Source organism: Pan paniscus, chromosome 13 (genome assembly GCF_029289425.2).
Source record: "Pan paniscus chromosome 13, NHGRI_mPanPan1-v2.0_pri, whole genome shotgun sequence".
NCBI classification, from domain to species: Eukaryota; Metazoa; Chordata; class Mammalia; order Primates; family Hominidae; genus Pan; species Pan paniscus.
In genome coordinates this window covers 110,970,679-110,987,676 of record NC_073262.2, presented here as the reverse complement: position 1 = coordinate 110,987,676, position 16,998 = coordinate 110,970,679, and the positions used below count along the sequence as shown (strand labels likewise).

Here is a 16,998-nt window from a genome sequence, read left to right as displayed (position 1 = left end):
CCCCTCCGCCCGGCAGCCACCCCGTCTGGGAAGTGAGGAGCATCTCCACCCGGCAGCCACCCTGTCTGGGAGGGAGGTGGGGGGCAGCCCCCACCCGGCCAGCCGCCCCGTCCGGGAGGGAGGTGAGGGGGCAGCCCCCGCCCGGCCAGCCGCCCCGTCCGGAAGGGAGGTGAGGGGGCAGCCCCCGCCCGGCCAGCCGCCCCGTCTGGGAGGCAGGTGGGGGGTCAGCCCCCGCCCGGCCAGCCGCCCCGTCCGGGAGGGAGGTCGGGGGGCAGCCCCCGCCCGGCCAGCCGCCCCGTCCGGGAGGCAGGTGGGGGGTCAGCCCCCGCCCGGCCAGCCGCCCCGTCCGGGAGGCAGGTGGGGGGTCAGCCCCCGCCCGGCCAGCCGCCCCGTCCGGGAGGCAGGTGGGGGGTCAGCCCCCGCCCGGCCAGCCGCCCCGTCCGGGAGGCAGGTGGGGGGTCAGCCCCCGCCCGGCCAGCCGCCCCGTCCAGGAGGTGGGGGGCGCCTCTGCCCGGCCGCCCCTTCTGGGAAGTGAGGAGCCCCTCTGCCCGGCCACCACCCCGTCTGGGAGGTGTACCCAACAGCTCATTGAGAACGGGCCATGATGACGATGGCGGTTTTGTGGAATAGGAAAGGGGGAAAGGTGGGGAAAGGATAGAGAAATCAGATTGTTGCTGTGTCTGTGTAGAAAGAAGTAGACATGGGAGACTTCATTTTGTTCTGTACTAAGAAAAATTCCTCTGCCTTGGGATGCTGTTGATCTATGACCTTACCCCCAACCCTGTGCTCTCTGAAACATGTGCTGTGTCCACTCAGGGTTAAATGGATTAAGGGTGGTGCAAGATGTGCTTTGTTAAACAGATGCTTGAAAGCAGCAGACTCGTTAAGAGTCATCACCACTCCCTAATCTCAAGTACCCAGGGACACAAATACTGCGGAAGCCCGCAGGGTCCTCTGCCTAGGAAAACCAGAGACCTTTGTTCACTTGTTTATCTGCTGACCTTCCCTCCACTATTATCCTATGACCCTGCCAAATCCCCCTCTGCGAGAAACACCCAAGAATGATCAATAAAAAAAATTAATTAATTAATTAATTTAAAAAAAAAAAGAAAGAGGCATTTTTAATTGAAGAGGATAGGAGTGGGAGCACATAAGAGGGGCGGATAAAAGAGGGAGTGACGTGCTGCAGAGAATAGAGCCCACATAGAGGAATATGTCCAAGGCATGTGCTCAACATTACAAGATCAAGAAATAAAATGATGTGTCATTGGGTAGAAGCTGGGTTTTGATAGATGATTTGGATGTGTGCTTTCTTTTTTCTTACTCTTATTACTTAATTGTGTGGGCTAGGAAGCAAGTTCAAAAATAATAGCTAAAACCTTGTGGATACTCTTAAAAATCAATTTACATAATGTAAATAAATTTCTGCTGATCAATTCATGTGGTAACATAAAATTTTAACTTTAAAAAAGGACTAGTTTTACAAAAATATTTCATCTTCAATCAAAGCCTATTTGACGAAAATCACATATTTGCCAACCCAGATGTTATTTATATATAAAAACACACATAAAAGTGCAACAGTAGGTATTTTAATTTAAATAGGAACTATTTTATAACCTATAACAATGTGGATAAGAAAGTTCCTTCTCAAGTTTCCCTGGTTTGTTTCCTTTGTAATACTTTGTAAAGTGCTAGTTTACATTTAAAAAGCCTAGGATTTCAACCAATACAGTTTAACACTATATTATCTTGGCAAAAATGCCATCATTACTGACTGAAAAAACACAGAAATACCACGAGGCTAAATGTTAATGGTATGGTAAACTGGCATGCTGTTACACTGTGAAATGGCAGTGAAGCATTTATTAATTCCTTTTAGAATTGTTAGTGCCTAAATAAAAGGCCATGCCCAGGTTACCTGATGGGCATTTATTATGTGTGTGGGAAAGAAAGGAAAGTCTGAAACCTATTTCGGCTTCATGGAGAGCTAGAAAACTCTTCCTATTCATGATAGGATGGGAACTCAGAATGCTAAAGAAGTGCTGGAGACATGGGCATTTTGTCATCCTCTCTGGAGCCAGCTCTCTCTTACTCCCTACTCTGCTGAGCACACCACTCTCATGACCCAGCTTCCCTGTCAGTTCCTCCCTCTAGTCTCTGGTTATACACACAGAACCTGCTTCTACTGCCTTCTCTGGAAACCAAAATGACCAAGAAAGAGAATCTGATTGGATTCATAGGCATCATCCAACATGGAGCCTTTCTGTTCACATCACATCACATCACATCACATCACATCACATCACCTCACAGGCTGCTGGGCTCTGGTACATCTAGACTATGCAGAGTTGCTTTGGGGATAAGAAAGTGTTGGATCACACAGAAGAAACTGCTTCTGGCCACTTTATTCTAAAGGGAAAACAACCATGTCAAGTTCCTTGCCTTGCCCCTAGTTCAACTATAAAAAGAAATGTTAGCAGAGTCAAAAATGAGTAAAGATAGGTCGTTGCCTTCACAGAGCAGACAGTTTCAAATTATTAATAATGGGCTCTGAGTGGAATGACATTTAGGTGTCTTCACAAGAGTTTTACATTGTCCTTCTACCTTAGCTAATAGAGCCTTCTTCTCTGAGCTATACAGCCTGTTCCCTTCTCAAGGTACTTGAAATTAAGTGTTCAAGCTAAACTTTCTTCTCCTTGAGGTTCACGGGGGGATTCATTACTTTACAAAGAGACTGCATCAAGTTTACGTGTTAAAAAGAAAACATCTTGGTCTCAGATGGCTTATAAAATAGATACTAGAAACCAAAGATTTTTGCAACCAACATAACTCTCTGAAATTAAAAAAGTAAAAACAAATCTCATCTCTAAATTCACTTAAATATCCTTCAAATAAATCAACTAATTTTTGTCATGTTGCTAATTAAATATTCTCTGAGAATGTTTACCTGTGTCAACAAAATAGACCTCATCAGTCTTCACCTCACATCTTATGATTATTTTACATCCAGTGCCACCACTAAACTGCAAGCTCCTTGAGGCTAGGAGTGGCGTCTTTCATCTTTGCAGCACCGGATCTAGCCAAGAATACGTGTTCAATGCATGTTTTTTGATTGAATGAGTGAAGGTCTTTCCTGGTTTAGTTGCTTTTAAAAATAAATGTCATTTGGGCCGGGCGTGGTGGCTCACGCTTGTAATCCCAGCACTTTGTGGGGCTGAGGCAGGCAGATCACCTGAGGTCAGGAGTTCGAGACCAGCCTGGCCAAGATGGCGAAACCCCATCTCTACTAAAAAAAATACAAAACTTAGCCAGGCGTGGTTGAGGGTGCCTGTAATCCCAGCTACTCAGGAGGCTGAGGCAGGAGAATCGCTTGAACCTGGGAGGTGGAGGTTGCAGTGAGCCAAGATCATGCCATTGTACTCCAGCTGGGCGACAAGAATGAAACTCCGTCTTAAAGTAAATAAATAAATGTCGTTTGAATTCTAAACAGTAATCGATGTGCATTTAGGCTATTAGATTTCAAACAAGTGCTAAACCAAAGATGACCTTCACAGGAGCAATCATTAAGGAGTAGAAGGCAGACTGCAATGAGTAAGCAGAGTTAATGTGAGGTAGCAGTGAATGTGGTGTACAACTTCTCAAAGTTCTATAATAGAGTAAGTAAAACAGAAGTTAAAGGCATAGGAAAAATAAGGGGTACTTTTTGGAGAAAAAGTCAGCCAAAGACAGGAGAGTGATGGATCAAGAGTAAAAAAGAACCATCGGAAATGGCAGCATATTCTCTTTCACTTGTCTGTCTTCTAAATTTAGAACAGTTGGTTCTTTGAATTGAAGAAATGTGAAAGTATTTTGATAGTCAAAAAAAAAAAAAGGCAAAAAAGACCCTCCCACTTAATGTCCTTAAAATCAAAGTCTTCAAGGTGGGGCTATTCCTATATGCAGTATAGTCACTTATTTTTACAAACAGCCTTGAATCTACTATTTCAATGATATAGGGACAAAAATACATAAAGCATATGAAGTGTATTTGCTTTCAAGTAAAAAGCTTTTAGTGCCAGTTTCATTTGGAAAAAAGCGAATTATATTCTGGAATAGAATATATTCAACTATTTCTAACTTAAACCTCCACCTCAAAACTACAAATTCTGAGATGTAACAAAGTATTGTCAAAGAATAACGTAGAAGACATTTAGGGCTCAGATAAAGATGTTTGGGATTGAGCTCCCTTAGTCCCAGTGGTCCTTCCAGAGTTTCCTCTGCTCCAGATTAAAATGTGGAAATGTTAGAATTAAGTACTTCACAGCCCTCTAGTGGCCACTGCTCACCACTGCAATTTAATTTTGGATCATCTTGACTCCAGCAATCTCCCTGCAAATACCCTCTTCCTCCAACCGTATGAGCAGGGACAATTGTTGCAGCATCTTGCTAAGTGCCATATAAGAGCAGACAGTGTCCTAAAGGTGAGAATTCATCAAGTTAAAAATTTCCTCCACCCTGGCACACAAATTTTTGTAAATCTGAAATTTTTTCAATGCGGCAAACAGCAAATGACAATCAGGGCGGGCCAAATTCAAGACAACTAACTCCAAGGATGCACTAAGGGACATTACTACAGCAATATTATCTCTTCATTGCTTTTATTTTTCAGTTTAACAAACCAAAAAAAAGATTTACAAAAAGAAAAAAATTCTTTCAATAGGTGAAAACATCAGAAACAATTCCTAGGCCAGCAACTACTCATTTACTCATATATCTCACTTTATGGCTTATCTGTTTCAAGACACTTCACTTAGCTCTCTACTTATTTTTCTTCTCTTTTGTTTTAGCCAAAGACATCAGAATACATGTTATAGAATATAAGTTTTCATTTATTTATTTATTTATTTGAGACGGGGTCTCACTCTGTCACCCATGCTAGAGTGCAGTGGTGTGAGCTTTGCTCACTGCAGCCTCCACATCCCGAGCTCAAGCGATCCTCCCACCTCGGCCTCCCAAGTAGCTGGACCTACAGGCATGTGCCATCACGCCTGGCTAATTTTTTGTATTTTTGGTGGAGACGGGGTTTTGCCATGTTGCCCAGACTGGTTTTGAACTCCTGAGCTCAGGCGATCCACCTGCCTCAGCCTCCCAAACTGCTAGGATTACAGGCATGAGCCACCGCGCCCAGCCAGAACATATTTTCTTTTGGGTATAAATTGGGGATGGGAACATTGTTCCTAATTTCATCATTAATAGAATTCTTTGTGTACTCTTTTCCTTTATGTACCTATAATGGACAAAAGTTGTAACTATTGCCTAGAGTAAGCATTTTCCCTGCATTTCAAATATGTTTCTTAGTTGACATGCCCTAGTTTATTCAACCACTCCCTCTTATTATATTAGGTATTTGTTTGTAGTGTTTTGCTACTACAAATAGTATATTACTTAACAATTCTAAAAATGTACCTACTTGTGAACATTTTAATTAAGTGAATGCCAAAAAGCTGATCAAACTTAGGGTATATTATTACAAAGTATTCTGGACAAGAAAACTACTTATATGTCCTAACACACACTTCCATGACCTAGAATAGACTTAAATTGTAATAAACTTGCCCAAAACCAAGGTCCCATCCATCCCAGGATGATGAGGCTTGACCAAGCATCCTTTCTGGAAAATATTCTTTAATCTTTCAAATGACAATCTCTTAAATCAATCAAGTGATGTATTACATGGGATAATCTAACAGTGCTTATTACATATAAACACTTAATAAATGTCAACTACTCATGCCTGTAATCCCAGCACCTTGGGAGGCCAAGGCGGGCAAATCACAAGGTTAGGAATTCAAGACTAGTCTGGCCAACATGGTGAAACCCCATCTCTACTAAAAATACAAAAAATTAGCTAAGAGTAGTGGCGGGCACCTGTAATCCCAGCTGTTCGGGAGGCTGAGGCAGGAGAACTGCTTGAACCTGGGAGGTGGAGGTTGCAGTGAGCCGATATCGCGCCACTGCACTCCAGCCCAGGCGACAGAGTGAGACTCCGTCTCAATCAATCAATCAATCAATGTCAACTATTGAGATTTTCCATCTTGCATTTCTTCAACATTAGTGGTGAACCAAAAAGGAAACAAGTAAGGAAAGTTTGGAAACAAAACTGACATCTTGTCCTACCCCATTATGAGTATGTCATATCACAACACACAGTGAGTGGCAAAAAACTAATACTTTGCAACCTATGATGACTCAGAGAGGCATCTCATCCAGTGAAAGTCCCCTAAATCAATTAAACTTTGAGCATTTCCTGAAAGTTACTGCAACCCTAACAAACAATGTTATGCCTGACCGCAATCTCTACAGATATACCATAAAAGCACTATAAGCTTGGTCATGTTGGGAGGAAAACATTTCATCTGTCAACTTAGATCTGAGTGGTCTAGGGCCTGCGAATTAGTTGAAAATACATTAACAGGAGAAAAGTTTATTCTCCGTGCCTGAGGGAGCGCTCTGTAAGGAGTCACTTCCCAAACAGCCAGTGGTAAGGGTTTATATACCAACTGAGGCTTCAGTGAGAAAGTATAAAAGGTTCTGATAAGACTCATTTACACAACTTTATTTTTTAATGTCACGTTTGTAAACATCTGTCACCTCGCTGTCTGGAAACTCCCTCAGAAGGAGTTGATGATAGCAGAACTCTTGGACAGCTCTGCTTTCGGTCAGATAAGGCTGCTTTCCGCAGCGATTGTTTGTTCCAATGTTTTCAGTTTAAAGTAATCTTTATGCCTTTCTGGTGGTGATATGGTTTGAATATTGGATATCTGTCCCCTCAAAATGTCATGTTGAAATACGATCCCCAAGTTGGAGGTGGGGCCTACTGGGAAGTGTTTGGGTGATGAGGCAGATCCCTCATGAATGGCTTAGTGCCATCCCCATGGTGATGAGTGAGTTCTGGCTCTGGTATTTCACATGAGAGCTGGTTGTTTAAAGAGCCTGGCACCCCCCGACCCTCTCTCTTGCTCCCTCTATCACCATGTAAGATGCATGCTCCCCCTTCACCTTCAGCTATGATTGTAAGCTCCCTGAAGCCCTCACCAGGAGCTGAGCACATACTGATGCCATGCCTATACACCCTGCAGAACTGTGAGCCAATTAAGCCTCTTTTCTTTATAAATTTCCCAGCCTCCAGGTATCTCTTCATAGCAATACAAATGAACTAACACAGGTGGGTATAAATTGGGGTTAGGAGGTGGGTTGTTCGTTCCTTCACTTCCCCCATTTGAAACTTCACATGAAGTTTCACAAATATTTGGATTATTTCCTATGTAGAAAAGACTCATATTAGGTGTTGGGAGGTAAGAGATCTGCAAAATGAAAGAAGAACATAGATTACAACAGAGAAAAATCTGAACACACTGGTCCATATTCTGTTGAACCAGTCTCCCAGTCGTGGGAACAGGTCAGTTCAGTTAATTGGACTATGCCTTATTTACCTAACGTAGAATGTTGACCTTTCTTTTTTTTTTTTTTTTTTTTTGAGACGGAGTCTCGTTCTGTTGCCCAGGCTGGGGTGCAGTGGTGTGATCTCTGCTCACTGCAAGCTCCGCCTCCCATGTTCACGCCATTCTCCTGCCTCAGCCTCCCAAGTAGCTGGGACTACAGGTGCCCGCCACCATGCCTGGCTAATTTTTTGTATTTTTAGTAGAGACAGGGTTTCACCATGTTAGCTAGGATGGTCTCGATCCCCTGACCTCATGATCCGCCCGCTTCGGCCTCCCGAAGTGCTGTGATTACAGGCGTGAACCACCGCGCCCGGCCAACCTTTCTTTTTAAATGATATAGATTAGACACAATTTTTCCTTTCTAATTTATATAGAAGTAGCATTGTTGCCAGTGATTGTACAAGCTCCTCTCTGTTGGGCAGTCAGCATATCTAGGACACAATTTTGGAGTGCAACAGAGGCTACACTGCTAACTTGTAAATGGCAGGCTTCCCAGTCTGTATAGTGGCACCAGATGCTTGTTCATTACTTTGGAATGCTTAGGATTGTTCTTTCTACATCGTACATTGCCAGGCTTTGGAAAAGCGTTCTCATTACTGAGAACTTAGGGTTGCAATACATAAGTGCATTGTCTATGATGTCTCATCAGGTGCATCTACATGGCATTAATTTATATATAAAAGAACCCCAGTTGTAATGTGGCTAGCATTCAAAGTGGGATATCTGGTAAGGGAAGGCACCAGATATCCAACTTCACATTTCTCTGACCACTTAGGTGGAAACCTTTTATATATCTTATTGCTACATAAAAATGAGACCAGGCCAGGCACAGTGGGTCACGCTTGTAATCCCAGCACTTTGGGAGGCCGAGGCTGGCGGATCACTTGAGGTGAAGACCAGCCTGGCCAACATGGAGAAATCCTGTCTCTACTAAAACTACAAAAATAAGCTGGGCATGGTGGTGGGCACCTGTACTCCCAGCTACTCGGCAGACTGAGGCAGGAGAATCACTTGAACCGGAAGGTGGAGGGTGCAGTGAACTGAGATTGTGCCACTGCCCTCCAGCCTGGGTAACAGAGTGAGATTCCTTCTAAAAAAAAAAAAAGAGAGAGAGACCAGTGTTGTTTACAGACAAGGTCATAGTGATGGAACCTGTGAACAACCAAGTTGGAATTCTGTGTCTTTCACAACCCTTATCATCAATCATGTTGGCATCTGCACATCTTCACTTCCAATGTGCTTCTGTTAGGCTATGAGGGTAAAACAGGTTGTGAAACACCTGGCAGAGAAACCCTTTAATTTAGCCTTGGTTACTATAGAAATGTATTTTATTTATTGACCAAGTTAAGGTCCATCCATCCAACTATAGTCATGGGTGCTGGTCAAGCCAACTAGGGGAACACTTGAGCTATTCCATATCCCACTACTTTTTCCTACAAACCAGGAATATTATCCTGTAATCTGACATTCACTCACATTGAAATACTTAGTTATAATCCAAGTAACAATGACAGTGGAGGGTTGTTTAGTGCCATCTGTGAAGCCAAATCACAGAATTTGATTGCAATACATTTTTGAAATGTTACCCAGAAAAGGTCCAGTACTGCATTTATTTTCAATGTAGAGAGATTTCCTTCCAATAGTCTTACTTGGGTAAAGCACTGACCTTGAGCTTCCATGGAGGCTTCCCAGTGCCAAATTAATCTACCAGAGGAGGAGACAGAGTGACTTTGTCTTCCTGCTTATGGATACCATATGCTTTTATATATCCATTGTCCAGAATGGGTTCACCAGGTATATTTACATTGGTAGGAACAAAAACTCTTCTGCATTATGTAGATGTTAACCTAACCAGTAACCAGATTAACTATTTAAGGTGGCCAGGCTTTGAAAGATTGGAACAAGCAGGTGTTGGGGTAGTGCCAGAATTGTCAAAAAACAAAAAACAAAAACAAAAAAAAACAGTTAAGGGTTAGTTGAGGCAAGATCCACTTTGAAAGGGATACCAATGTAGAGGAACAGCATGGAGAACAGAGAGGTGAATGGTGGGGCAGTATAAGAATACTTGCTTTGTCAATTAGGATGGCAGCTAAGTCTATTGCATATAAGCATGGAGGAATGCCTGATGCTACTTAACATGAGAAAGGTACTGTGGGACATATCTAGGTTGACATGAGAAATATGTTATGGGACAAAAAGATTGTCCTAAGATACCCACAACAATCCCATCATTTTCACAGTAATATAGGTAAAAAAGATTGTCAAAGTTGGGTAGTCGAAGGGCTGGGGTGTGGACAATGCTTCCAAGGAGGCTGGTGCCTCAGAGTACCAGGTAAAGTGCTCTGTGGTTGTATCTAAGAGGACAGCATATAAAGGTTAGACATGGGCAGCAAAATCGGGAATCCATTGGCAATATCCACTTGCTCCTAAAAATTCACGTAATTGTTTGTCTTTGAGAGATAATGAATAAAATTGATTCAAGGCATTTTGGGACGAGTTTTTGAGTACCCTAAAATATTTTATGGCCTAAGTAGGTAAGAATTTTTTGTACCTGTTGGCATTTGGACCTGGAAGATTTATAACCTTAGTCAGTCAGTGCCTTAAGGTGAGTAAGGGAGTCCAGAAGAGCACCCTGTTTGCTTTGGTTGCAAAGTAGCAGGTCATCAACATATTGGAAACAAAGGGAACCTTGAGTGATTGTCATAGAGTCTAATTTGACTTTGAGAACTTAGAAAAATATTGAGAGGTATTCACAATATCCTGGAGGTATGCAAGTCCATGTTAACTGTTTCTTCTTAAATTTGAGGCTGGGCACAGTGGCTCATGCCTGTAATCCTAGCACTTTGGGAGGCCAAGGCAGGCAGATCACCTGAGGTCAGGAGTTCAAGATCAGCCTGGCCAATATGGTGAAAACCCATCTCTACTAAAAACACAAAAATTAGCCAGAAATCGCTTGAGTCTGGGAGGCGGAGGTTGCAGTGAGCCGAGATTGTGCCACTGCACTTCAGCCTGGGTGACAGTGACTCTGTCTCAAAAAAAAAAAAAAAAAAAGAAAGAGAAAAAAATAAAAACTTTAGCTGAATTAAATTTGAAGGAGTGAGGCCAGGCGCAGTGGCTCACATCTGTAATCTCAGCACTTTGGGAGGCTGAGGTCAGGAGTTCGAGACCAGCCTGGCCAACATGGCGAACCCCTGTCTCTACTAAAAATAGAAAAATTAGCTGGGCATGGTGGCATGTGCCTGTAATCTCAGCTACTCAGGAGGCTGAGGCAGGAGAATCACTTGAACCCAGGAGGCAGAGGCTGCAGTGAGCAGAGACTGCACCATTGCACTCCAACTTGGGCAACAAGGGTGAAACTCAATCTCAAAAAAAAAAAAAAATTAAAGAAGTTTAATTGAGCCATGAATGATTCAAAATCAGGCAGCCTCCTGAGCCAGAATAGACTCTGAGACTCCAGCACACCCACGCCGTGGAAGATGATTTATGGACAGAAAAAGGAAAGTGACATACAGAAAACAGAAGTGAGGTACAGAAACAGTTGGCTTGGTTACAGCTGAGCATTTGCCTTATTTGAATACAGTTCAAACAGTTGGCTACATTTGATTGGCCAAAACTTGGTAAATGGCACAAGTGTAAGCTACGGTCTGGTTATATTCCACTTGTTATACAGTTCACGATGTACAGAAAAACCTTTAAGCCAAACTTAAAATATGTAAGAAAGCAGCTTCAGGCTAAACTTTATTTCACAAGAGGAAGTGTGAATCAAGGTACAATGGTATCAAGAAGAAAGCTGAGCAGAAGTCCTTACCTCAATGCAGTACAGCACATTAACAGAATAAACCAGGCTGCACCAGCAGGGATTGAGGTAAGGATCATGGCTGGGCTAAGAATTATGGGATGGTGAGGAATGACATAGGAGTTTATGGCTATTAGATCTTGTACAAATTGAAAAGTATGATTACCTCCTGAATCAAATTTCCCTTCTTTCTTTACTAGCAAGACAAGGGTATTGCAAGGTGAGAAGGTAAAAATAAGGACACCCCATTATAAAAGGGGGGCCTATTATAGTTTCAATTCCTAATTCTGCATCTCCAGATAGGAGGTACTGAGCTACAGATAAGAAAGGATTATAAGAGAAGACTATGAACTATACCAACAAACTGGATGACCTATAAGAAATGGATAAATTTCTAGAAACACCAAACCTGCCAAGACTGAATCATGAAGAAATAGAAGATATAAACAGACCAATAACTAGTAAGGAAATTGAGTTGGTAATTAAAAACCTCCCAACAAAGAAAAGCCCAGGACTAGAAGACTTCACTGAAGAATTCTACCAAATATTGAAGAATTAACACTGGCCAGACGTGGTGGCTCATGCCTGTAATCCCAGAACTTTGGGAGACTGAGGTGAGAGGTTCACTTGAGCCTAGGAGTCTGAGACCAGCCTGGGCAACATAGCAAGACCTTGTCTCTGCAAAAAAAAAAAAAAAATATATATATATATATATATGTATATATTATATTATATATATATATATATAAATTAGCTGTGCATGGTGGCACATGCTTATAGTCCCAGCTACTCAGGAGGCTGAAGCAGAATTGCTTGAGCCCAGGAGTTAGAGGCTGCAGTGAGCTATGATTGTGCCGCTGCACTCCAGCCTGGGTGACAGTGAGACCCTGTCTCCAAAAAAAAAAAAAAAAAAAAAGAATTTACATCAATCCCCCAAAAACTGAAGAGAAAGGAATACTTCCAAGGTCATTCTTTGAGGGGCAGCATTAGTGTGATATCAAAGCTAGGCAAAAATACTACAAGAAAAAATAAATAATTACCCAATATGTCTGATGAACGTAGTCAAAAAAATACTAGCAAAATAAATTCAACAGCACACTCAAAAGATCATTCACCATGATCAAGTGGGATTTATCCCTGGGATGCAAGGATGGTTCAACATATGAAAATCAATGCAGTACACCACATTTACAGAATAAAGGACAAAACCCACATGACCATCTCCACTGATGCAGGAAAAGCATTTGGCAAAATTCAATATCCTTTCACACACAAAAAAAGAAAAGAAAAGAAAAAAAAAAACACTCAAAAGTGGAAAGAGAAGGAAATTACCTGCACATAATAAAGGTTGTTTGGGAAAAGTCCATAGCTAATGGCATACTCAGTGAAAAACTGGAAGTTTTTCCTCTAAGATTAAGAACAAGGCAAAAATGTCTGTTCTGGACACTTCTATTCAACAGAGTATTGGAACTCCAGTCCAAAGCAATTAGACAAGAAAAAGCAATAAAAGGCATCCAAATTGGGAAGAAAGAAGTAAAAATTTCTCTGTTTGTAGATGGCATGATCTTATATGCAGAAAATCCTAAAGATTCCACCAAAAAAAAAAACAGGTTAGAACAAATTTAAAAATTCAGTAAAGTTACCAGATACAAAATCAACACACATACAAAAAATCAGTTACATTTCTATACACAAATAGTGAAAGCATCTGAAAAAATTAAGAAAATGATTCCCGTTGCAATGGCATCAAAAAGAAAACAATTCTTAGAAATTGACTAAGGAAGTAAAAACTTATATAATGAAAACTATAAAACATTACTGAAAGAAATCAAAGAAGAGATAAATAAATAGAAACATCTCACGTTCATGGATTAGACTTAATATTATTAAGATGTTAATATCACTCAAAACAGTCTACAGATTCAATTCAATCCTTATCAAAATTCCAATAGCATTTGTTGCAGAAATAGAAGAATTCATCCTAAAATTGATATGGAATCTCAAAGGGCCCTAAGAGTCAAACAATTTTGAAAAAGAAGAATAAAACAGTGTGGTACTGGAATAAAGACAGATATACAAATCAATAGAACAGAATAAAGAGCCCAGAAATAAACTTGTGTACATATGGCCAACTGACCTCCAAGAAGAGCTCCAACAGCACTAAATGGGAAAAGGACAGTCTGGTCAACAAATGATGCTGGGAAAACTGGATATTTACATGCAAAACAATGCAGTTGGACCTGTTTCTTACACCACATACAAAAATTAACTCAAAATGGACTAAAGACTTAAACCAAAGACCCAAAGCAATAAAACTTCTGGAAGAAAACATAGAAAAAAATCGTCAGGACATTGAATGTGGATATGACACATTCCACATTCTTGGATATGACACCAAAATCACAGGCAACCAAAAAAAATGGACAAATGGGACTGCATCAAACATAAAAACTTTTCTTCATTGAAGGACACAATAGTGAAAAGGCAACCTACAGAATGAGGGAAAATGTTTTGCAAATCATATTTGATAAGATGTTAGCATCCATAATATATAAAGAATTCCTACAATTCAACAACAAAATAATCAAATTACTCTATTTTTTAAAATGGACAAAGCAACAAAAACAAAAATTGACAAGTAGTACCTAACTAAACTAAAGAGCTTCTGCATAGCAAAAGAAACTATCAACAGAGTAAACAACCTATGGAATGGGAGAAAATATTCACAAACTATGCATCTGACAAAGGTCTAATATCCAGAATCTACATGAAACTTAAATTAACAAGCAAAAAACAAACAAGCCCATTAAAAAGTGGGCAAATGACAGGAGCAGACACTTCTCAAAAGAAGACACATGCGGCCAACAAGCATTTGAAAAAATGCTCTACATCACTAATCATCAGAGAAATGCAAGTCAAAACCACAGAGAGATACGATCTCATATGAGTCAGAATGGCTATCATTAAAAAGTCAAAAAATAACAGATGTTAGTAAGGTTGTGCAGAAAAGGAAACACTTGGACACTGCTGGTGGGAATGTAAGTTAGTTCAGCCACTGGGGAAAGAGGTTTAGAGATTTCTTAAAGAACTTAAAAGTGAATTAATCATTCCACCTAGCAACCCCATTACTGGATATATACCCAAAGAAATGTAAATTGTTCTGCCACAAAGACACATGCACACATATGTTCATCATAGCACTATTCACAATATCAAAGACATGGAATCAACCTAGATGCCCATCAGCAGTGGACTGGGTAAAGAAAATGTGGTACATATACACCACAGCTATAAGAAGAACGAAATCATGTCCTTTGCAGCAACATGGATGCTGCTGGAGGCCATCATTCTAAGCAAGTTAATGTAAGAACAGAAAACCAAATACCACATTTTCTCACTTATAAGTGGGAGCTAAACATTGACTACACACGGATGCTAAGAAGGGAACAATAAACACTGGGGCCTACTTCAGGGTGGAGGGTGGGAGAAGGGGGAGGGTCAAAAAACTACCTATCAGGTACTATGCTCATTTACCTAGGCGACCAAATAATCTGTACACCAAACCCCCATGACACACAATTTATCCATGTAACAAACCTGCACATGTACCCCCAGACCTAAAATAAAAGTTGGAAGGAAAAAAAATAGACAAAAGACTTGAATAGACATTTTTTCCAAAGATGATATATAAATGACCAACAAGCATATGGAAGAATGCTCAACACCAGCAATTATCAGAGATGTGCAAATCAGAACCACAGTGAAATGTCACCTCACACCCATTAGGACAGCCATTAAACACACACACACACACACACACACTAATAAGTGTTGGTACGGATGTAGAGAAATTGAAACCCTGTGCACTCTTGGTGAGATTATAAAATGGTGCAACCATTATGGAAAACAGTATGGAATTTCCTCAAAAAATTAAAAGTAGAACCACCAAATCATCCAGCAATCCACTTCTGGGTATTTACCTAAAAGAACTCAGAGCAGGGTCTCAAAGAAGTATTTGCATACCCATGGTTACAGCAGCATTACTCATGATAGCCAAAAGGCGGAAGCAACATGTATCAGTCAGAATTCTCCAAAGAAACAGACATATATGTGATATCTCTGCATCTATGATATAGATATATCTATATAGATACCATGAGACATCTGTATTAGATGATTAGATATATAGAGATGATATAGATACATAGATACCATATATGAGACATCTACATATAGAGACATTGATATATATATGAGACATCTATTTATCTATGGGATTGATATATAGATATCATATCTATATGAATTATAGATACATAAGAGGAGATTTATTATGGGAATTAGCTCACATGATTATGGAGGTCAAGAAGTCCCACAATATGCCATATGCAAGCTAGAGAACTAGGAAAGTTAATGCTGTAATTCAATTCAAGTCCAAAGGCCTGAGAATCAGGGAAACATACAGTGAAACCCCAGTCTGAGTCCAAAAGCCAGGGAAGCCACTGGTATAACTTCTGGAGTCTGAAGGCCTGAGAACCAGAAGCTCTGATGTCTGATGGCAGAAGATGGATGTCCCAGCTAAAGGGCACAGGGGTGGTGGGGAGATAACTGGTCCTTTCTCCACCTTTTTGTTTTGTTCTGGCCCATCCACATTGATGAGGGCAGATCTTCATTATTCAGCCTGCCAATTCAAATGCTAATCTCTTCTGGAAACAGCCTCACTAACATACCCAGAAATAATGTTTTACCAGCTGTCTGGGCAACCCTTTGCCCCATCAAGGTGACACATAATTAAACATCACACAACTCAAACATTTGAAGAAAAATGGATGGATAAACAAAATGTGGCATATATATACAAACGAATAGTCTTCATCCTTTTTTTTAAAAAAAAAAAAAGGAAATCTTGACACGTGCTACAACATGAATGAACCTTAAGAAATCATGCTAAGTGATGTAACCAAGCAAGAAAAGACAAATACTTATGAACCCCTTTATATGAGGTAATATAAGTAGTCAAATTCATAGAAACAGAAATGGTAGCTGCCTGGAGCTTGGGAGTAGGGGGAAAGAGGAGTTATTTAGTTTTGCAAAATGAAAAAGTTGTGGAGATCTGTTTCACAACAACACAATTATACTTAACACTACCGGATTTCACAATTAAAAAATGGTTAAGATGGTAAAATTGCATTATGCATTTTTTACTTCAAAAAACCAGAGCACTGGTTGGGTGCGTCCTGCCCAGTCTGCAGCTGGGGTACTCTGAAAAGGAGAGCAACTACAGCCTCCCACAGCTGACTGCAGGAACCCATTGCTGCCAAACCTGGAGCAAGGGCCGCACCCAGATGGCCACCATCTGCCTCAACAACCACGAAGCTGTAAGAGTGGGGCCAAGTGGGCCAAGGTGCCCGAGCTCAAGGAGCACAACGGACAGGTAAAAGGCATCAACTGGGCCTCCAAGAGTAACCTCATCGTGACCTATGGCACAGGCCACAAGGCCTCTGTGTGGACGCTGACGGGCCAGGAGGGTAAGCCCGCACCCACTGCCTGCTGTGTGTGCTGGGCCCACAGGACAAGTTTGCTGTGGGCGGCAGCTGTGTGTCATCGCCATCTGTTATTTCCAGCAGGAGAATAACTGGTGGGTGTGCAAGTACATCAAGAAGCCCATTGGCTCCACCGTCCTCAGCCTGGACTGGCATCCCAGCAACGTGCTCCTGG

General features: G+C 41.2%; 1 protein-coding gene across 1 annotated transcript in view; it reads right to left on the bottom strand.

Moving 5' to 3' along the window:
- The window catches only part of PTH2R (parathyroid hormone 2 receptor), a 142,620-nt gene that overhangs the window by 124,377 nt on the left and 1,245 nt on the right, over positions 1-16,998 (bottom strand). The window lies entirely within an intron of this gene.